Raw genomic sequence first — 24,016 nt, forward strand, 5'->3', positions numbered from 1 at the left:
TCACATTTTGACTTCTGGAGCATGCAAAATTCCTCCCATTCATTGCCGTGGGATGGGTGGCTCTGCATGCAGTATGGTAGTACATTCGATGCAGTAATGGAGGGTGGTAATGCATGTACAGATTTGCCTCAGATATTGACATGGAAAAGCACACAGGCAAGCTCAAGGTTTGATTATAGTCTATGTGAGCCTGATCCAGCAAGATTTTTAAAGCGGACAGACTGTCGCCTGCATTCTGGTGCTCAAAATCTTGCACTGGCTGCTTTTATGCTTCTGGAATAAGGTCTATAAATTAATACCAGAAACTTGAACCTAACAATCTGGGTTCCGTATACCTCTGGGACTGCCCGATTGCTTCTATTCCTGTTGATCACTGCTTTGGCCCTGTATACCTGAAGGAGCATCTCCACCCCATCATTCAGGCCAGACACTGAGGTCCAGTGCAGAGGAGAAGAAGAAGAAGAAGAAGAAGAAGAAGAAGAAGAAGAAGAAGAGGAGGAGGAGGAGGAGGAGTTTGGATTTGATATCCCGCTTTATCACTACCCAAAGGAGTCTCAAAGTGGCTAGCATTCTCCTTTCCCTTCCTCCCCCACAACAAACACTGTGAGGTGAGTGGGGCTGAGAGACTTCAGAGAAGTGTGACTAGGCCAAGCAGCTGCATGTGGAGGAGCGGAGATGCGAACCTGGTTCCCCAGATTACGAGGCTACCGCTCTTAACCACTACACCACACTGGCAACATACGGCCTTCTGTTGGTTCCCTCAGTGCGAGAAGGGAGGTTACAGGGAACCAGGCAGCGGGCCTTCTCGGTAGTGGCATCCACCCTGTGGAATTCCCATCAGATGTCAAGGAAATACATGTTGGGATATGAGTACTACGCAGCTGTGAACAAGCAGTTCGATGTTTACATCACATGATGGGTCTAAACGTGGGACAAGATGTTCCAGGCATTTCTCAGGAATTTGTTCTTTGTGTAACATGAGACCTTCCTGTTGCTTGTGTGAAGGAAGTCTGGCGCAGTTGCTTGGAGGAGGAGACTGAGTGAGCAGACATGTTTTTGTATAGTGTACAGTCATGAATAAAGTAGAGATGAAATAGTCTACTTTCTGACTGTTATTCTTTCTCCTGCTGCTATGCAAGGGGGAAGGGGGTATGCATCAGGGAGGTGTCGCCTATCAATATCTCCCTGGTCTGCCAGGATGCCAGCCAGGGTGGGTCACCGGCAAACAGGCCCCGACAAGCCTGGGAGGGGAGCCAGCCTTTTCCGAGCAGGCCAGTTTCTAACAATACAGTGGTACCTCGGGTTAGGAACTTAATTCATTCTGGAGGTCCGTTCTTAACCTGAAACTGTTCTTAACCTGAGGTACCACTTTAGCTAATGGGGCCTCCTGCTGCCACCATGCCGCCGCCACACGATTTCTGTTCTCATCCTGAAGCAAAGTTCTTTATCCAAGATACTGTTTCTGGGATGGTGGAGTCTGTAACCTGAAGCGTCTGTAACCCAAGGTACCACCGTAAACAACTATTTGACTTTTAGAAGACATCTGAACCCTTTATAGAGAATTGTTTTATGTGTGATGTTTTACCATGGTTTTATAATTTGCTGGAAGCTACCCATCTGACTGGGGTAACCCAGTCAGATGGGCAGATCATCATCATCTTCAGGAGAACCATGGTGGTCCGTCATGGCTTGGATGCATGACTGGTATCCAACAACCTTGCGCTCAGTATTGTGGCCCTAATTCTGTGGAACCTGAATTTTGATTTTATAGTCTTAACTCATTTGTGGCCGTCTAAGTTTTCCCCACTACATTACCAGGACAGGAGTGCTGGGATGTGTGTTTATCTTCATCACCTATAAATCTTACACCTTGTGTGTGTGTGTGTTGTGGAAACTTCAACAAAGCTATTAAGCTGGGCAACACAAAATGCTTGCTGTTTTAAGCAGAGTTGTTTGACTTGGCACACACAAGACACACACTCTACATTTACACATTATATACAGGTCGCAAGAATTTTTTTCTCCCTCTGATCCCAGAGGGGCTTCCAGTATTTCAATGTCCTTGCTGAGCAAAGTCCACACACAGGTTTTGAGGCAATTTTCATAGAGTCTTGTAATAGTTTAGAGTTATCTGAAGTCTGACACCCTTCCAAGTCTTCATCTCAGATGAGCTCTTCTCAACCTGTTCAGATAACTCCACAGTTCCACAATGATTCACTCTTTCCTGATAATCACCCATGATCTATGACCCACACTGCAATCTGAGTCCTTTTATATACAGAGTTGTGTGCCTAATCTGCCCAGAATACTGATATGGAAGCCACCAGATTCAGCCACCTGCATCTTGGGAATGAGTCATCTCTTCCTCACTAATGGAGTTAACCCATTCACTGCATTCCTTTACAATGAGTGGTTATGAAATGCATTATTATTATTATTATTATTATTATTATTATTATTATTATAGTGGTACCTCAGGTTAAGTACTTAATTCGTTCCGGAGGTCTGTTCTTAACCTGAAACTGCTCTTAACTTGAAGCACCACTTTAGCTAATGGGGTCTCCTGCTGCTGCCGCGCCGCTGCTGCACGATTTCTGTTCTCATCCTGAAGCAAAGTTCTTAACCTGAGGTACTATTTCTGGGTTAGCGGAGTCTGTAACCTGAACCATCTGTAACCTGAAGCGTATGTAACCCGAGGTACCACTGTATTTGCCTCTTAATTGCCAAAATCGGCTTCTAAGCAGTTTACAAGTATAAAAGTCATTGCAGAAAACCGGACTCACAACCAGTGCTTAAAAAAAATGATTAAAAGAAAGTTTATTGGTACACTCATTTTCCTACTCATATTGAAATACTGCCCCTCAATGAGGTCAAACTTAGATTCACAAAATGTTTAGGGGTATGCGTCCCCCCAGAAAACAAGCACTGCTCACAACTAAGATGCACTGGTTAAATTATGCAATAAAACAATTCCATCGAACCATTAAAATAAATGCCCACAGTTAAAATGTGAAATAAAACAAGCCTGTTAAAGTTACACAGTATTTAAAGCAGCAATTAAAATGTTTAAAACAGAAGGTTCCAGTCGTGAGATCAGGGGGATACTTGACCCAAAAGTATTCCCCGACGGAATGCCAATAATGATGGAACATTTCATATTTCAGCAGGGAGATCATTCCCCAACACTTGTGCAGCCAGTGGAAAAGCCCACCTCTGTGTTGCCATAAGCTGATAAACATCACTGCACATTAAACACACTCCTTGGTCCCCTCCTCCCGTGCCGGCAAATCCCTCCTCACTGGAAGGGGCTGTTAAAACAGGAGGAAACAATGTTCAGACTGAATTATTTAGACACTAGAAAAAAGTCGGCATCCTGATTTTTGTCACCTGGGCTGAGCGCGTGCAGTCGCTGCCTATTGTTGCTTAGCAATGCCCTGTCGTGTGTACAAATAAATGCACCACACATGGAATAAGGCGTTTATTTCTGCACAGAACTGAGACATTTGATTGATTCTGTGGAGGACTGAAAGCCCGGGGAATAAGCAGAACAGTGCAGCGATTCCAGGCATAACATTTAACATCTGTCGAGATGACAGATCATCTTCAGAAAACAGACTTTCAGGAGACAAATTTTTGGCAGGTCATTTGTGCTGCTCTCCCCACCCCCCCATCATTGCATTTCACGGACTTGCAAATTCACTTGCGAGGTGACTCTGTTGCTATAAAAATTAAAGAGCAGAACTAATCGACGCAGTCGCGTCTGCAACACAACACATGTTATCTGCGGATTATTTTACAACTCTTATTAGTAAGGCGTTGTTAACTTTAACTGGTAGTAAAATGAAACTAAATTATACTGAGTGGCCAAAGCAGCCTGCGGTGCCAAGTTTGAGCATAAAATTCGGGCAATTTAAAAGGCCCGGAGAACTGAGCCATTGAACAAAAGAGCCTCAGCACTATGCTTTAGGAATAGCACACTTAAGGATTAAATATAACCACACAAAAATGTAGGGTAAAAAGGTAAAGGGACCCCTGACCATTAGGTCCAGTCGTGGCTGACTCTGGGGTTGGGGTGCTCATCTCGCTTTATTGGCCGAGGGTTGTTGTTGTTTAGTCGTGTCCGACTCTTCGTGACCCCATGGACTAGAGCACGCCAAGCACTCCTGTCTTCCGCTGCCTCCCACAGTTTGGTCAGACTCATGCTGGTAGCTTCGAGAACACTGTCCAACCATCTCGTCCTCTGTCGTCCCCTTCTCCTTGTACCCTCCATCTTTCCCAGCATCAGGGTCTTTTCCAGGGAGTCTTCTCTTCTCATGAGGTGGCCAAAGTATTGGAGCCTCAGCTTCACAATGGCCGAGGGTAAACACCAACAATTGGGAAACACTGGCCTGCGAGTGCTCCAATTGTAGAACAGCCTTTAAAAAAGGTGTCATGGGTTTCGAAGACACTCAAACTCAGGACAAAAGGGAGAAACGTGCTAAGAGGAAGGCATGCTTGGCAAATCCTCACTGTGATCAACTCCCACCTGGAAACTTATGTTCCCACTGTGGAAGGACGTGTGGATCCAGAACTGGCCTCCACAGTCACTTACAGAAACACTGTTAAGACCGTGTTCATAGAAGACAATCTTACTCGGCTACGAGGGATCGCCAAAGAAAGAAGAAATATATATATATATTCTATCTAAAGCTGCACAAGTCATGACAGCCCTGTCAGAACTGTTAGGATCTAGCTGAATCACTTTGCCCACCGCATATCATCACTCTTCCTGATTTCCTTGCTGACAATTATGGGCTAGAATAATATTAACCTGGTTAACATTCCGCTGACTACAGTTTTATGTGATGCTGATGATCATCATTCAGAACGGGATTATGAGTGAAGGCGGGGGCCAGGAGATGTTAAAATTGGCCTAATTCTGCTGCCGTTGCCATCAAAATCAGAAGGGGGACAATTAAGCTAGTTTTGTACATTTCTGGTAATCTCTCCAGAGGCAGTTCTGTTAGCCTTTCAAGTCTCAATTTGAGACCTAGAAGTTCAGTGCCTCCCTGATTCGCAGCTGAGGGCCTGGTCCCCAAATACATTTACTTTTTTCCCCCCCCCCCAAATACATTTACTTGAAGCACTGCTGAATATATCAAAACGAATGTAAAAGCAGCTCTGCAAAATTCAATCCAAACCAGGAATGCTTGAGGAATATGATTTCTGTGGATTTGACTATGAATTGATCCTATTCCCTATGCCTGGACAAATGTGCAGATGGAAACTTTAGTCATCCACCAGATTTTACGCTTTTCTGGATGTCTTGCAGTTCTTGGCTGAAAGAGCATATCAACTTACATTTAAGAAATGCAGAGCTTGGCAGAAAATATCTGCTAAAATGTGGACTATTTATATACTTATATAAAATGCAGATTAATCCAGAAGAGGGATGGAAGTAGTGACCGCATGTTTTGACTATGAGTGTAATAACAATGAAGAGAACAGTAAACAAAATTGCTGAACCTGGAAAGGATATGATTCAAGCTCCTGCAGATGAACAGGGAAGTGTTGTTGCTGATACAAAAATCCTTATAGCCAAACAGGAGAAAGAGTCTGAGTCATTTGAGATGCCATTTAAAGAATGTGAGAAAGAAGGAGGTGCTGGGATGTTGCAGATGGCTAAAGAGAGCCAGAGGCCTGTCAAGTTGGAAACAATTGAAAATAAGAACATGACAATGAAAGTTTGGCTGGAAGTGAAGAATGGAATCTGGAGAGATCTCCTCTTATGGGGATCGGAAGACATATGGAATATAAATATGGACAGTACAGAGTGTGGAGTCTTTGGGACATTTGAACTTATGAGAAGCAAGAAACAAGATTTTGGCTCCATTGTTAAATATGGAGGTCTGGCTGGAAGAAATATGGATTTTATTGGAACAGAGCCTCTTCGAGATTCGGAATTTAAAATAAAGGACTATCAAGAAAACCGGCAGAGAGAAATTGAGAGAGGGTTAAGTGCCTCGGATGTGAGATCGCCAGGCTGATTTCGGATGGACTGATGGACTTTGGTTGGGGATCGAAACCGGGAAAGGGGGTGGGAGGGCTTCGGGAATTTAAAGGGTGTAAAAATATGATTCTGTTTTAATTAAGTTGGCTTTTGCCACTAACATAAAAATGGGGAATTTGGGGAGAGATTTGGGGCCGACCTTAGCAAAAGATTATCAAAAATAAGTGTTTCGTGTATAAAGATTGGGATTTTTAAGTTTAAATAGGTTAATTAAATTGATGGAGGAATTTAGGGAAAGTATGTTAAGAATAAGTTTTGAAATATAAAGATAGAGGTTTAGAAGTTAAAATTTGTTTAAGATAATTGAATTAGAGGAAATAAGGTAAAGTGGGGGGGATAAAAATTGCTGAGCTAAAAATTGGAATTGGAATACAAGAAGGGTAGGTGTGGGGAAGTCAAGGAAATTGGGTATGGAATATAATTATGGTAAACTTTTTAAATTGCTGTTTTTCTTTTTCTTTTCTTTTTTCTTTTTTTCTTTTTCTCTTTTCTGTTTCCTTTGTATTCTTTTTTGAAAATTTTAATAAACATAATTAAAAAAAAAAAGGAAGTAGTGACCGCATGCAATACTATAAACCAGAGATTCCCGAACTTATTCGGCCTACCACCCACTTTTTTGGGGGGGGAATACTCAGTGCCCCCCCTGGAAATCTACCTTCTGCCAGCAGACTTGACTTGCATTTTGTGTGTTTATTCATTTATTTGGAAAATAAAGTAATCACTATGACTTTAGAATAGGCCGAAGAAATGATGCTTTTGAATTATGGTGCTGGAGGAGACTCTTGAGAGTTCCATGGACTGCAAGAAGATCAAACCTCTCCATTCTGAAGGAAAACAGCCCTGAGTGCTCACTGGAAGGACAGATCCTGAAGCTGAGGCTCCAATACTTTGGCCACCTCATGAGAAGAGAAGATTCCCTGGGAAAGACCCTGATTGATGTTGGGAAAGATGGAGGGAAAGGAGAAGGGGACGACAGAGGACGAGATGGTTGGACAGTGTTCTCAAAGCTACCACCATGAGTTTGACCAAACTGTAGGAGGCAGTGGAAGACAGGAGTGCCTGGCGTGCTCTGGTCCATGGGGTCATGAAGAGCCGGACATGACTAAACGACTAAACAACAACATGACTTTAACTCTACATTGCATCAGTAAGTGTCATTATACAGCAGAAGAAACATGTACGAATTGTTTTTCGAAATGTTATTCTCTTCTCTTCTTTCTTTATGCTTCCTCCCTCTTCGCAGGGAGCTCTGTGAATTGCAGCTCTTTGAATGGAATAGGTGCCTCCTAAGAACTCTCTGCATCCTTAACAAACTATAGTTCCCAGGATACTTTTGAGGAAGTCATGGCTGATTAAAGTGGCATCATAGCACTTTATTTTATTTTATAAACGGCCTCGCTCCTGTATACCTGAAGGAGCGTCTCCACCCCCATCGTTCAGCCCGGACACTGAGGTCCAGCGCCGAGGGCCTTCTGGCGGTTCCCTCATTGCGAGAAGTGAGGCTACAGGGAACCAGACAGAGGGCCTTCTCGGTAGTGGCGCCTGCCTTGTGGAACGCCCTCCCATCAGATGTCAAAGAGATAAATAATTACCTGACATTCAGAAGACATCTTAAGGCAGCCCTGTTCAGGGAAGTTTTTAATATGTAACGCTGTACTGTTTTTAACACTGATTGGGAGCCGCCCAGAGTGGCTGGGGAAACTCAGCCAGATGGGCGGGGTATAAATAATAATAATAATAATAATAATAATAATAATAATAATAATAATTTTTATTTATACCCCATCCTCCCCAGCCAAGGCCGGGCTCAGGGCGGCTAACAAGCAATAATAAAAACAAGTTGAATGATTACAACTTAAAAACACAATTAAAATACAACATTAAAATATTGAAACATCAAAATATTAAAATGTAGCCTCATCGCAGGAGGAGAAAAGAAAAGAAAAAAGAGAGGGAGAGAATCAAATTGGCTCCAAGCCAAAGGCCAGGTGGAACAACTCTGTCTTACAGGCCCTGTGGAAAGAAATCAGATCCTGCAGGGCCCTGGTCTCGTGAGAGAGGGTGTTCCACCAGGCCAGGGCCAGTGTTGAAAAGGCCCTGGCTCTGGTTGAGGCTAATCTAACTTCCTTAGGGCCCGGGACCACTAGGGTGTTGCTATTTATGGACCTTGAGGCTCTCCGTGGGGCATACCGGGAGAGGCGGTCCCATAGGTATGAGGGTCTTAGGCCGTGAAGGGCTTTAAAGGTCAAAAGCAGCACCTTAAATCTGACCCTGTACTCCACTGGGAGCCAGTGCAGCTGGAAAAAGCACTGGGTGAATATGCTCCCATGGCAGAGACCCCGTGAGGAGCCTCGCTGCAGCATTCTGCACCCGCTGGAGTTTCTGGGACAGCTTCAAGGGCATAATAATCTTTATAATATTATAATCTTCATAATAATAATCTTTATTAATTTAAATTACACACATATACAAAGAATTTACAATCTCATACTACAAAAAGAAAATGAAAGAAAAAACAATTAAGAAAGAAGAAAAGAAGAAAATACAGAAAAAAAGAAAAAGCAGATTTACGTACATAAAAAAACTTAATCTTCCTAATTAATACTTAAATGAACACTTAAATCAAAAATACCTCTGACAAAACGAGTCTTCCAATCACTCTCATTGTACTGTTTATACTGTCGTCGTTTCCCCCGAACAGTTTTATATTCTTTAGTATTGTTCCTGTCTACTCCACAAACGGCATTTGTTGTGTTTACAAGTATCACTCAAGTTCGGCTAATATGGTGTGGTTGGTACAATATGATCTTATATAATCCTTAAATATTCTCCATTCTCCAAATATTTTCTGGTTCAATACTCCTCTAACTCTTCCCATGAAGCACTTTATCGCTCTTATGTGATTGTAATTGTGGGGCACCGGAATCATTGCATCGCATAATTTTTGATTGTGCATTTCACTCATCGGCCAGGAGCAAGTTTCTTGCTCAATATCTAAAGGGAATTGCCGATGATACGAATGAAGCCAAACTGAGATATCTATTAAATGATGATGACCCCCTAAGATCACTCATGATTGCCAGATTCTTGATCAGCATCCTATCCCTAAAGAAGAGAAACGGACTCCTGTGCGGCTCGGATAATCTCTTTAAACTATGATCTATGTTTTAGGATGTAATTAGGTGATTTTACCATTGATGTCTTCTACTAATTTATGAGTAGAGGGCGATGTTTATGTTACAAATTTATTGTAATGTATGATGTTGGTATTTTGTTTTGCTTTGGTTCTTGTTTGTTTTTTGTAAGTTTTGGCGGTTTTAAATTTGGAGGTTTAAGTACATTATGTTGGTATGGGAAACTGTCGTGTGATGGGCCAATGGCCGTAATAAAGACCAATACAATACAATACAATACTTTAAGCGTATGGTGTGAATGTGGCCATAGACTGACTGACTGACCCCATCCCTAGCCTCAAATCCCATCAAATCTGACATCTTTTTTCCTCCCACGGTGGACTAGCTTGGCCATTGGCCTGATCCAACAGAACTCTTCTATGTCCTCTGCTACCAATGGTGCAATCATAGCTGGATCATCAATTGTGGGGGATGGGGGGATGGGAAGGGCTGCTTAATCCTTTCACCGCCAGTCACTTCCACACACATTAACACCCTGTCCCGGCTGCTTTTCACCCCACCCTATAAGTAAAATGATCCCGAAGGGGAAAGAGGAGGAAACTGACCAGAACTGAAAGCCTTAACCAGCTCCTTGTTTCTCCCCCATCCTCTTCTCAAGAGACTGCTTTTGGATTAAAACAACAACAACCAGGAGAAAATTCGTGCAAGTAGATGTCCTTACTTCATTGTATTAAAGCAGGGGTCAGCAAACTTTTTCAGCAGGGGGCCGGTCCACTGTCCCTCAGACGTTGTGGGGGGCTGGACTATATTTTTTTTTGGGGGGGGGAAATGAACGAATTCCCCACAAATAACCCAGAGATGCATTTTAAATAAAAGGACACATTCTACTCATGTAAAAACATGCTGATTCCAGGACCGTCCATGGGCCAGATTGAGAAGGCAACTGGGCCAGATCCAGCCCCCGGGCCTTAGTTTGCCTAAAGGTAAAGGGACCCCTGACCATTAGGTCTAGTTGTGGCCGATTCTGGGGTTGTGGCGCTCATCTCGCTTTATTGGCTGAGGGAACCAGCGTACAGCTTCCGGCTCATGTGGCCAGAATGACTAAGCCACTTCTGGCGAACCAGAGCAGCGCACGGAAATGTCGTTTACCTTCTCGCCAGAGCAGTACCTATTTATCTACTTGCACTTTTGACGTGCTTTCGAACTGCTAGGTTGGCAGGAGCAGGGACCGAGCAACGGGAGCTCACCCCGTCACAGGGATTCGAACCGCCGACTTTCTGATTGGCAAGTCCTAGGCTCTGTGGTTTAACCCACAGTGCCACCTGCGTCCCAGTCCTCATGGCTAGTAGCCATCAATTGCCCCCTCCTGCATGAATTGATCTAACTATCTTTTGAAGCCATCCAAGTTGGTGGCCATCCCTGTGAGTTCCATCGTTCAACTATGTGCTGCAGATCACTCAGAACTGCCAACTTAACAAGGGATGGAGACATTCCCCAGTGGCATGATTGAACCAGCTGCCCCCTGGCACTTTTTTTTGCTGTAAGGAAGTATTAGTGGATCAAAGCAGAAAGCAACCCAGCAATAAAACAGCGAGAAACCGTTTCGACAGCATCCCCCCACCATCAGTCCTGCCTTTGGCAGAGGAGAGAGGGAACCAGAAACTACCACCTTACATTATTGCAGGCAATTTTTTAAAACAATTGCTTCAGCCTTTGAACAAACAGAGCCTGATAACGTAGGTTTCATAGCTCCCTGGTGGTTCAGCAGGGATCGTATATAACCAAGATACAGATTTACTTCCTAACCATCACTGCAAGGTACACCTTCCACCCCACATTCCTCGTATCTTCTCGGAACAAGCCCTCTTATCTCTGGACATGTAACCGAGTGATCTCACACACAAGGCATTTCTAAATCATGAGCCCATTACTCTTGTTCTCAATTACCTCGGGACAGATGAATTCTTCACACTCATTAGCCACGAAGGTGGGAAGAACATAAAAAGCCCATTCAGTTCAGCAGGAGAGGAAGGGGGAGGAAACGTTATTTAAGCGAGCGAAGGCCTCATTTTTAATCCCTCTTAGGGTTTCATGCTAAGGTGGCTGGTGAAATTGTCCTCTTACAAATGCATTTTTAAAATACATATTTACTAGATAACATGAGCAGAGGTGTGTGGAAAAGCCCAGTCTTTTTCTCCAGCTCACCCCTTGCTGCACCTATTCCCCAAGTAGAGAAGCAATTTGGGGATACCATTGAGTTGGGGGGGATGCTGAATTGAAGCTCTGCTTCTTGTTCCTGAGGTGGAGCAGCAAATGGGGGGGGGGAGGTGTCAATGCACATAGTACCCAAGGCAAGCCAAGTTGCTTGGACATAAAATCCCACAAGAACCTTCCCCCTCACTGCTGCAAGAAATACAGTCAAATTAAATGGGCACTGCATTCCACATGTCCTTTGCACTAGGCTGTGGGGGTGGACTGGGCAGAGGGACGCGGGTGGTCCTGTGGTCTAAACCACTGAGCCTCTTGGGCTTGCCGATCAGAAGGTCGGCAGTTCGAATCCCCGTAATGGAATGAATTCCCATCGCTCTGTCCCAGCTCCTGCCAACCTAGCAGTTCGAAAGCACGCCAGTGCAATTAGATAAATAGGTACCGCTGCGGCGGGAAGGTAAACGGCATTTCCGTGCGCTCTGGTTCCCATCAAGGTGTTTCGTTGCACCAAAAGCGGTTTAGTCATGCTGACCACATGACCTGGAAAGCTGTCTGTGGACAAACGCTGGCTCCCTCAGCCTGAAAGCAAGATGAACGCCGCAACTCCAGAGTCGCCTTTGACTCCAGGAGTCCTTTACCTTTACCTTCTTGCTGGGCAGAATTCCATATGCTTTAACATGGATCGAAGAGAAATTCCATGTAATTCATGTTTAGAGGCAAATCAACTGGTTTGCACTTTCTGAAACAATATAGGACTGAAACACAGCCATCCTTCAAGTTTTGCCTTTCTCTGAATTCTGCAGGGCAGTTCTCTGGCCAAGTAATGTGTACAACAAAATGCATGTACGAGAGCAAAAGGTGTGTGAAAATGCATATTGTTGTTGGCATCTGTCTGTCTTGACATACAATGGAGTGCGCCTCCAGGGGTGAAGTCAAACTGCTGCGTTTGTATGGAGGTGTGTATGGAGGTCCTGGGCTATCCAGATGACAAGACTCGCTGATGTGGTCCAAAGGAAAGCAGAGCACCAACTTGGCTGCAGGAGTTGCCAGAAGGAGGCATACAATGCACATATTGGTCAAAATAACATACAAAATGCTGACAAAAATATGTGTATTAGGCAAAACTGCATCAAAAAAAGTGTACTAAAATGTTGGTGAATTTTCACGAGGCCTTAAAAAAATAATACAATCACAAGTTAGTCTGGCGAACTGAACTTAAGAGCTGAAAAATGAGAAACAGAAACCAGAGGCTTTTCTCCTGGGCATGGTAGGCCAATTGGTGTCAAGGAAAGATAGGACGTTCTTTATGTACGCTACAACAGCAGCAAGAGTTCTTTTAGCAAAGTATTGGAAGACACAAGAACTACCCACGCTGGAAGAGTGGCAGACGAAGGTGATTGACTATATGGGACTGGCTGAGATGACTGGCAGAATCCGTGACCAAGGAAAAGAGACGGTGGAAGAAGACTGGAAGAAATTTAAAGTTTATCTTAAGAAATGTTGTGAAATTAATGAGTGCTAAAATGTCATGGGTAATGTAAAACAGAATTGCAGCGGTAAATGATTGGGTAAGAGAAAAAGGATTAAAGAAAGTGAATTATAAGTAATTGAAATTAGGGGTTGCTGAAAAAGTTTAAAACAGGGATGCAGAAAAGGGAGGCATGGGGAAGTCGTTGAAATTAGGCTTAAGAAAAAGAGGTTATGAAATTATATGTGTTTATATGTTTGTTTGTCTATGTATTGTGAGTGTAATGTGTTTTAATTCATGTTGGAAAATCAATAAAAAAAATTATAAAAGAAAAAAAAAGAAAAATGAGAAACAGAGGAACCTAAATTGACAGATTCAGCAGTTTCCCACAGAGGCGTCTCTCAGTCCATCCCTGCTGGCCTCTGCCCATGGGGTATTGCCAGTGTCACACCATCCATGCAGAACACTCAGTGAGGTTTCCACTGCTGTCGGAAACAAGCCAGGCACGATTGCTGCACCAACACCAGGCTGGGAATTCTCCTGTCCCCTGCTTTCTGACTTTTTTTTCCTGTGCCCCCACCACTCTGTTAAGACCCACTGGGTTTGAATTCCACCCTCAATAGCTAACAATTTGCTGTCCTTTCATGACATCCAAAACCAGTTGCCTGAGGCAGCTGCCTCACTCTGCCTAATGGTAGAGGCGGCCCCTAGAAAGGGCCACAGATATAAAATACAGAAATGTATGGGGCTTGCTTCCTAGAATTTGTATTTAGGATTGCAGGATTAGGTTGTGGTCCATATGCCACTTCCTTCTGCCTCTAGTCAACACAGTGGAGCTACTTCTGAGTAAGCCTGCTTAGGATGCTTGTGCCTTTAATTATGTCTATATAAATGTATATAACTGTGATGTTGATTACGTATATGAAAATATTTCTCTTGATATGCCAGAACGCAGCCTGAGCTGGCGTAAGAGTGTCGTCTACCTCCCCCAGAAATGTACCTACAAGAAAAGAATAGTGTTTGACAATTTTGAAGGTTGACTTTTATATATATATATATATATATATTAGTAGGCAGACATGAGGTGAAGAGAGAAGCAGAGGAGAACACGGTGTCATGGTTACTGAGAAATCAAGGCCGTATCTGATAAAGCAAAGCAGCTGCCCTTATTTCTCTCTGAAGTTAATCAAATAAGTGAGCTGTGTGATGACAAGGTACAGCCGCAGCAAACAATTGAGGATTTTAGAGAAGCAGCTAAGAGGTTGCAAGAGTCTACCTTTCTGGGTACAAATAATCTTTGTGATTAAGTAACGTGACTGATTGATTGATTGATTGATTGATGATTGACTGGTCATTTGTATCAGTTGTGGCTCTTCTCTAAAGGTGTGGGGGCAAATAGGCTGTACACTGCCTATAATATTGATGTAATTATTCATGAAAATATTCTTACCTGCTTTTCACTATTTCCTCCCAATAGAGGTTAGACCTTCCTGTTCGGACAGGCTTTGGGAAATTAAGGTGCTATCAGGGCCAAGTGCATTTCAGACCCTCTAAGTGTCCCTATTTCCCAGAGACAGTCCTGGAGTTACAGAAGCCATTCCGGTTTCTGATTTAATCCCAGACTGTTCCACTTTCCCTTTTGACATCCTTATTTTCATCAGAGATGTGTTGAAGGGGATAGAAAACATCTGAAAAATGTTGGCAGTGATGGAATAGGAAGTCCCTATCTTCACCAAAGAAATGTTGGAGACGATGGGATTTTAACCACTGGTTCTAAATGTGTTTCGACGAATCTTAGCTATTGTTTTAAACTAGTTTCTTTTCTTTCTTTCTTTTCCTTTGTGTTTTATAATGATTTTCTTAAATGTTGGAAGCTGCCTTGAATCCTACCTTTGGGAAAAAATATGAGATATAAATACATTAAATAATAATACTGTAATAATAATTTTCAAAATGATCTGAAAGTGGGCTTCAATTTTGATAGGCAGAACAAAATCACACAGTCAATCTCTAAGCAACAGAACACAAAAAACCTAGAGCAAAGTCTTTCAAAAGCAGGGGTGCACAGATGTATATATTAGGGAGAGACGCATATTAAAATGCAGAATTTCAAACTAATATGCTTATGAATTTTCATGATGACTTAAAAAAATGTTTTCCTAACCAGGGGTTGTCAAAACAAGTTATCCTCCCCCATTTGGACTGATACTCTTTTCAGTTTCCCTTATAATTCCTCCATTTTTTTCTTCACTGGGTATATGTGGAGCAAGCAGAATATTCCAGTGTCAAATTGGTAGATTGCAGTAGATTGAAAATCTAATGCAAATTGGTAGCTTACTTCCATGTGAAAAATGTTATTTGTGAGGGGCCTGTTTCTGAAAGATACTGTTTATTACGATCATATCAGAGATGGGATATTGCAACCTCAGATGAGAGAATCGATTGTAAAGGGCTTGGCAACACACAGATAGGCACTGATTTGCAAGGTCAGAAGGTCAGAATGCATTTCCTTATCTCATCCAAAGTGAGGCATGGTACGACGCAAATGTACATCACCCCGAGAATATAATCAACCACTATTCCTCCTATTTAGGGCAGGTTTAAAACCAATGAATGAAAATTGCCTTTCACACATGGTGAGATGGTAAGAAATTGGAATCCCGTTTCTGGAGTTGGATTCCAATCATGCATTTTGTCATCTCAGTTTAAAGATAGGATTTGGGGGGTGACCAATGTTGCAAAAGTCTTTAGCATACCAGAAAGGTGAGGTGTAATCCTGGTGCACTGATCTTATGACGCTTCCAAAGCAGACCCAGATGTTCAAATTGGTCTTCGGAAATGTCCACTAGGCTGATCCAAATTCTTTTAATTGTCCTCCGTTAGTTGACAACTGAGCATGCAGATCGCCAAAGTGTGAGCCATGGAGTAGAACAGACCAGTGCCATGCCTTACCTTGTTCATTTCCCCCACTGTTCTCCCCCACCCCAAGCTATTCAGGACAGTGTACATGGACAGGATCCTGTTTGAATGTCCGGCCAACCCTGTGTGATGTCGATTTGTTTTGTTTTTCCTAAGGTCACCCAATGAGCTTCATGCCTTTGCAAGCATTTCAGTCTAGGTCTCGACCATAGCTGTCAACTCCGGCAGCCTCAAAAATAAGGGATCAGCAGCCAAAATAAGGGATTTTCCGGGCACAGATATGTTCGACTTCTGAGCCCCTCCAAGCCAAAGGCAGAAAGCCCAGCCAGCAGCCAAACAAAATCTCATCAATAAGGGACAGCAGCGGGACATGGCGCTGGGATAAGGGACTGTCCCGCCAAATAAGGGACACTTGACAGCTATGGTCTCAACACTGGCTCATTTATATTTTAAGTGTGTTTGCCTGAGAGCTGCTTCCAACCACCTCATCTTTTGAAAACAGCCCAAGTGCAGAAAAATCAAGGAATGCACCTCCACGTGTGACTGAACCCTGAGTCATCTTGACGCATCACAGGTGGTGTCTAGAGCAAGCAAGAAGACTTTGGATTTGATATCCCGCTTTATCACTACCCGAAGGAGTCTCAAAGCGGATAACATTCTCCTTTCCCTTCCTCCCCCACAACAAACACCCTGTGAGGTGAGTGGGGCTGAGAGACTTCAGAGAAGTGTGACTGGCCCAAGGTCACCCAGCAGCTGCATGTGGAGGAGCGGGGAAGTGAACCCGGTTCCCCAGATTACAAATCTACTGCTCTTAACCACTACACCACACTGAGGTTATCCTCAGAATCCATGGTAGTTTTATTCATGCACATGGCCACGAGTGCCTGGGTAGTTTCAGCAGCAATATTTGGACAGCGTCAGAGTTAGAAATAGCAGACACAAGGAAACCCGATAGCTCCTATCACTAAGCCAGAACACTGTGTTGGTCTTATCTTTAGCAAAGGGAGTTTTTACATAGCAGAGTGAGACTTTCATCAGATCTGCGGCTTTCACTATCCCCTCTATCCCACATCCACCCACAACTAGATCTTCCGGGCAGCCTGCCAAGCAGAATTTCATAAGATGCTATCGAGTAGCTGTTGGAAGGGAAGCATACTGATGTGTAGCTGGTCATTTTGTCAGATTTCCAATAGCTGAGTTAACTTGCAGAGCCGTCCACGTTTTTTTGCAGGAAGCCCCTTTGGCACCGCTTGAGCGGATCCCCCCTGTCATTCTGACATTCACCTGTGTTGCTCTTTGAATATGCATGTAGCCATTAATTACAGCCGGCCGGCAATGCACAAACCCAAAGTGACTCCTTTATCCCATGGCTATCTACAGCAATCCATGCACGTCAGGCTGATGGCCCTGTTGTGTCACCCAAGTCAACAGCCTTTAAATGCTGCATACCAATTCGCATGTTCAGAATGACAAACCTGATAAGGGTTCTCGCTGGGCGGGCCGAGGAATGCAGTTCTAGTCTTTCTGGAGGAGATGTCAGAGGAAGCTGCCTGGTGTCAACTGAGTTTCACAGTTTGCAAGAGTTGGATTTTAATGACAATTCAGTAGGAACATGGGGAGCTGCCTTATACAGTATTTAACCAGACCGTTGGTGCATCTGTGAGGGGAGAGACTTCCAGCTGTCCATCAGGCAAGACCTTTTCCACCTGTCTTGCCTCACCCTCCAGTCTCTGCCTCTCAATTTGTATTGTATTATTTTACGCAGTGTGACTTGCCTTTGTTTTTACAGTGGTACCTCGGGTTAATTCGTTCTGGAGGTCCGTTCTTAACCTGAAGCTGTTCTTAACCTGAGGTACCACTTTAGCTAATGGGGCCTCCTGTTGCTGCCGCTCGATTTCTGTTCTCATCCTGAAACAAAGTTCTTAACCTGAGGTACTATTTCTGGGTTAACGGAGTCTGTAACCTGAAGCATCTGTAACCCGAGGTACCACTGTATTGACTAGTTTAGAAATTATTAATTGTAATTTTTAAGGGTGGATTTCTGTTTAATTTTTATATGCTGATACTTAATATTACTCTATACTATTCTAAGGGGTTGTTGAATATTACTGTATCTGATATACATTGCTTATTTTAAAGCTTTGTTTTATTATCATATTTTTGTATTGGATTGGATTGTTATATAAGGGACGCGGGTGGCACTATGGGTTAAACCACAGAGCCTAGGACTTGCCGATCAGAAGGTCGGTGGTTCGAATCCCCGCGATGGGGTGAGCTCCCGTTGCTCAGTCCCTGCTTCTGCCCACCTAGCAGTTTGAAAGCATGTCAAAGTGCAAGTAGATAAATAGGTACCGCTCCAGCGGGAAGGTAAACGGTGTTTCCGTGTGCTGCTCTGGTTCACCAGAATTATTGGTGAATTGTTGGTCATGCTGGCCACATGACCCGGAGGTGCAAAACGTCGGCACCCTGTCTACAACTTCATTAACATCCATCTACTACTTCACTAGCATCTCTCGGTATTGTGATCAACACTGAACTTACCTTTTGTAGGTATCTTCATGAACTTACCTAAAAAGATAAAGAAAACAAAAGACTGAGTTAAGCACTTGAAAAATCCATTGAAATCAGACATTATAAGTTCATCTTAGGTTGGGTAGTTCACAAGTCTCCGGCTTTGTATAAGGTTTTGTATTTTTCTCAGAAGATTGATAAAGAATGCAGAATCATTTTAGTAGAAACCAGAGGCTTTTCTCCTGGGCATGGTAGGCCAATTGGTGTCAAAGAAAGATAGGACATTTTTTATGTATGCTACAACAGCAGCAAGAGTTTTACTAGCAAAGTATTGGAAGACACAAGAACTACCCACACTGGAAGAGTGGCAGACGAAGGTGATTGACTATATGGGACTGGCGGAGATGACGGGCAGAATCCGGGACCAAGGGAAAGAGACGGTGGAAGAAGATTGGAAGAAATTTAAATTTTATCTTAAAAATTGTTGTAAAATTAGTGAGTGTTAAAATGTCATGGGTAAAGCATAGCAGATTTGCAGCGATAAATGATTGGATAAGAGGAAAGAAAAGGGTTAAAAAAGGGATTTATAAGTAATTTAGATCAGGGGTTGTTGAAAAAGTTTAAAACAGGGATGCAGAAAAGGGAGGCATGGGGAAGTCGTTGAAATTGGGTATAAGAAAAAAAAGATTATGAAATTATACATGTGTATATGTTTGTTTGTTTGTGTATTGTTGTTTGTAATGTCTTATAATATATGTTGAAAAACTAATAAAAATTTTATAAAAAAAACAAAACAGAATCATTTTAGTAATTGTTGTGTGTATATTGTTATCTTTGTCCTTCGAGTTTTCTTGGCAGTGATACTGGAGTGGCTTGCCGGTTCCTGCTCCAGGTGGATCACATTTGGTCAAAACTCTCCACTATGACCTGTCCATCTTGGGTGGCCCTGCACGGCATAGCTCATAACTTCTCTGAGTTATTCAAGCCCCTTCGCCACGGCAAGGCAGTGATCCATGAAGGGGAAGTGAGAGCTGGACCATAAAGAAGGCTGATCGCCGAAGAATTGATGCTTTTGAATTATGGTGCTGAAGGAGACTCTTGAGAGTCCCATGGAAGATCAAACCTATCCATTCTGAAGGAAATCAGCCCTGAGTGCTCAGTGGAAGGACAGATCCTGAAGCAGTGTGTATATTAGTCCATAGCTGTCAACTTTTCCTTTTTCTTGTGAGGAATTCTATTCGGGAAAAGGGAATTTCCCTTAAAAAAAAGAAAAACGTTGACAGCTATGTATTAATTGCCAGCGTGTTGCATGAGTCATACTACTTCTATCAACAGCACAGGTTGCATTTTTCTAGCACAGAGCAAATGGAAGCCACAGCAGGAGAAATTTCCCGCTCCAGGATCCCAATCTATTCCGCCCTTACACATGGCAATTGACTTTTAATTGCACAAATGGCATCTCACCCAGTTTGGCCCTGAAATAACGTTCAGCACAGCCACACATCCCTCTTCTTTTATTACCAGCGCTTCAATGTATGCCCATAATGTATTGAACTCTAGGAGCCTCTAGAGTGTTATAGCCTTGGGACTATGACCAACTTAGTTCTTGGCATGGCTAGGCTCATAATAGCTAACGCAGCCACACTTCACTGGGTAAGTTTCTCCTCCAAACGAATTGGGCTGACAGCTTCTCGCCCCGAGAGGACTGTTATATTCAAACACTTTAGCTAATAAAGTACCAATGAAGCAGAACTGCATTAAAAAATGTGCACCACAGAAACAGATCTCCACCCTGTCATTTCACAGCAGCCACCGACAGCAAGGAGCCTTCAGAGTCTCCGCAGCTGTTTTCTTTTTTAAGAGTATCGCCTAATACTAGCTAGGCGCTTGGCACTAATCCTTTCTTGTCCAGTCTCAGTGAAATGGAGTGAACTGGTTCTGTGAACTGCCCTGACACCTCCGGGTATAGTGAGGTAAATAAATTCAACAAACAAACAAACAAACAAACAAACAAACAAACAAACAAACTGTGGCGATCACAGTTTTTAGCTTCCCTAAAGAGGGCTGCCTTCAGATGTCTTCTAAAAGTCTGGTAGTTGTTCTTCTCTTTGACATCTGGTGGGAGGGCGTTCCACAGGGCGGGTGCCACTACCGAGAAAGCCCTCTGCCTGGTTCCCTGTAACTTGGCTTCTCTCAGTGAGGGAACTGCCAGAAGGCCCTCAGAGCTGGACCTCAGCGTCCGGGCAGAACGATGGGGGTGGAGACGCTACTTACGAGTTGGGGAAAGGCAGGTTCATCAGTCCCATGTCTCTCACCTACTCCTAGGTGAGCAGGGGTGCCATCTAGGGGGCTGGGGAGGCAATATTTTCAAGGAGGGGCCCGCTGTGGTGATCACACAGGGTCCCCGGACATTTCACCGTCTATTGATCCCTGTGCCACTACTTGATTTCTCGCTGCCACCACCCAGGCCCTACCTGGTACAATACTGAGTCCAGTCAGGGTTAAATTGGAACATAAACTTCTGTTTATTTATTGCAGTTTAACAAGCGTGGGGTTTCATAAACGGTATCGGTCAATTACAATCATAGGGTGCCTATCCAGACCTATAACTTCCGCTACCTGCTCTCACTCACTAAACCACCTCTCAGATATTTACTTGTCTGCCTAGCTCCTAACTGTTCCTGACTCAGCTTATTTTGCTACACTAACTCAACCTACCCACAGACTCTATCCCAATTCGCTCCAACCAACCACCCAACTCCCAACGAACAAACTCCCTTGCCCTTCCCCGAGCTGGTTTTATAGTCCCTCTGACTCCACCCCCCTGGGTTCTGATTGGGTAACCTGTTTAACTATTTCACCTCCAGCACTCTCATATGTTAACATCACACAAACAAACAAACAAATGGGAATAATCGTTCACAAGAGGGAAAGCAGTTTTATCATGGATCCTGACCCAAAGAGCCATTTCACATTAATGTTCTATGTTTGGACCCAGGATGGTGTTTCAGGCCCCTCTTCTTCATATAGACCCCATCCACACTGATTTTTTAAAGCAGTATCATACCGCTTTAAACAGTCATGGCTTAGCCCCCCCCCCCATTCTGGGAACTATGGTTTGCTAAGCGTTTGTTAGGAGGCCTCTACAGTATTCCTTTCACAGAGCTACAGTTCCTAGAGTGGTTTAATAGTTTCTCTTGTGGAACTCTGGAAATTTTGCTGTATGGCGGGAATATGAGTCCTTTCAGAACTCTCAGCACCCGTAACAAACTAGTACTCCCAAGATAATCTGGGAATTAAATAAGCATGATTTCAGAGCACTGAAGCAGCTTTTTGCGCTTAAACAAAGAAGAAATGAGAGAGAGAGAGAGAGAGAGAGAGAGAGAGAGAGAGAGAGAGAGAGAGAGAGAGAACAATGTGGAAAAAGTGGTGGAACATAACTACAGAGATTTCAGGAGGGGGTAATTTAGAAGGTGGATTGGAAATTTGAGTCAGAAACCAGAATTCTATTTGTTTACAAATAGAACCAGGCAGAGGGCCTTCTTGGTAGTGGTGCTCGCCCTGTGGAACACCCTCCTATCAGATCTCAAGGAAATAAACAACTATCTGACTTTTAGAAGACATCTAAAGGCAGCCCTGTTTAGGGAAGTTTTTAATGTTTGATGCTTTATCATGTTTTTAATATTCTATTGGGCGTCACTCAGAGTGACTTGGGAAACCCAGCCAGATGGGCAGGGTATAATAAATTCATTAGTATTAGTATTAGTATTAGTATTAGTATTAGTATTAGTATTATTAGTATTAGTATTAGTATTATTAGTATCCCTTCAGAAGTGCAGTGATCAAAAATGACACCTATTAGTCTTACCCTGAAGGATAGGAACAGCTGGATTCTGAGGGCTCTGCAAATTCATAAGTTTTTTTTTAAAAGAAAAAGATTAATCAGTGCCCTTTTTATGAGACAGCAATTGCTACCCATTCAGGTTTCACAACTGGACAGCTATCTTCCTCTCCCATCTGGGCACAGCAGAGTGTGCTACCTTAGCTTTGAGAACTTCTGTATGCCGTCCTTCTTGAAGAACAAAATAATCAAGGGTGTGCTCTGTGACGTGCTCCTGCCTAGCCAGAAATTGCTACCTGCCCAGACCTTGCAGACCTGCCTCTCCAGTCCAAAAGAGCAAATATGTGGAAATGTGGAAAACTGGAGTTAAGAGTGGAGAAAGTGAGAGAAATCAAAAGTGACAGATTCATAGAATCAAAGAATTGATGAGTTGGAAGGTGTCACGGTGCAGGTGACAGGCAGTCGGAGTCCTGGCTTGGTACGTCGGGACCAGGGTAGAGGTCAGAAAGCAGGAATCAGCAGTCCAGGGATCAGGAAGCCAAGAGGCCACAAATCAGGAAACCAGGAGTCAGGAAGCCAAGAGTCTGAGGGTCAGGAAACCAGGAGTCAGGAAGCCGAAGCACAGCTAGGTGGGTAGTGTGTTGCTGTGGCAAAGAGCCAGAAGAAAATGCTGGTCTTATATACCCCTCCTGGTCCTTGCCACCAGGTGCTACGAGTCTTCTGTCAAGCCTCACTTGTGCAGCCGTGCCAAACTCTTCCAGGCCAAACTCAGGAAGGACCCAGTCCTGCGAGGCCCTACCAGTCACAGGGCCTGGCTCCTGCATACACTTCTGACAGATCATAGACTCATAGAAATGTAGTGTTGGAAGGGTCCCCAAGGGTCATCCTGCAATGCAGGAATCTCAGCTAAAGCCTCTGTGACAGATGTCCATCCAGCCTCTGCTTAAAAATTTCCAAAGAAGGAGAGTTCACAACCTCCTGAGGGAGACTCTTCCACTGCTGAACAGCTCTTACTGTCAGAAAGCTCCTCCTCATGTTGAGTCGGAATCTCTTTTCTTGAAATTTGAAGCCATTGGTTCTAGTCCTACCCTCCAGAGAAGGCGAAGGATGACCCATCAGGGGCCGTTCCAACTCTACAATGCTTTTATGATTCTATACCATTGAATATTGACTAGTCTCATGGGGTTTCTGATATTTAAGAGGAGGACATGTTTAAGGGAAAGATAAGTGACCCAACGCTAAAAACCCAATTCCATTTCACAGAAATTACCTGTCTGGCTGCTATTATTTCATTCTTGTTTCTCAGATCCAAAACATTTCGCTTTAGAAATAAAAACGGTGAGAGTTTAATAGCCAGAGTAAAGCATCTGCATTGCCCCTGTATTTTCCAATTTGATCATGCAGCTTTGAAGATTGCAACTTGCATCAAAGTGCCATTACGAACGCCCAAATCCAGGTGCCGATCTGCCTGTGTCTGTTTACACAGGTGGAGAAAAGGGGAGGGGACAGAAAGAAGAAGACATTAGGAAGAACAGTGCAAATAAATCTGGGCTGGGAAAGAGAGAGATGTAAATGAGGCTTATAAAATTATGACACATTCCAACAAGCAATAAAAGGCCTTTTTATGCTCTCTGTGTGACATTTATGTGATCTGGATGCCTGAAATATGGATCCAGGACAGGTACTAATGGTTCAACACAGTCTTTAAAAGAGTAAAATATGACTTTGAAAGGTAAATAGGAAATGCCTTGAGCGTAAATAGGAGCACTTTTATTCTTTCATCCAAAGAACTTGATAGGTTGGGGGTCTGAATAAGTCAGAGTAAACCTATTAAGATTAATGGACTCAAGATAGTCATTACAGGGGTAGCCAACAGGGTGCTCCCC

The sequence above is a fragment of the Podarcis raffonei genome, chromosome 3 (genome assembly GCF_027172205.1).
Source record: "Podarcis raffonei isolate rPodRaf1 chromosome 3, rPodRaf1.pri, whole genome shotgun sequence".
Lineage (NCBI taxonomy): Eukaryota > Metazoa > Chordata > Lepidosauria > Squamata > Lacertidae > Podarcis > Podarcis raffonei.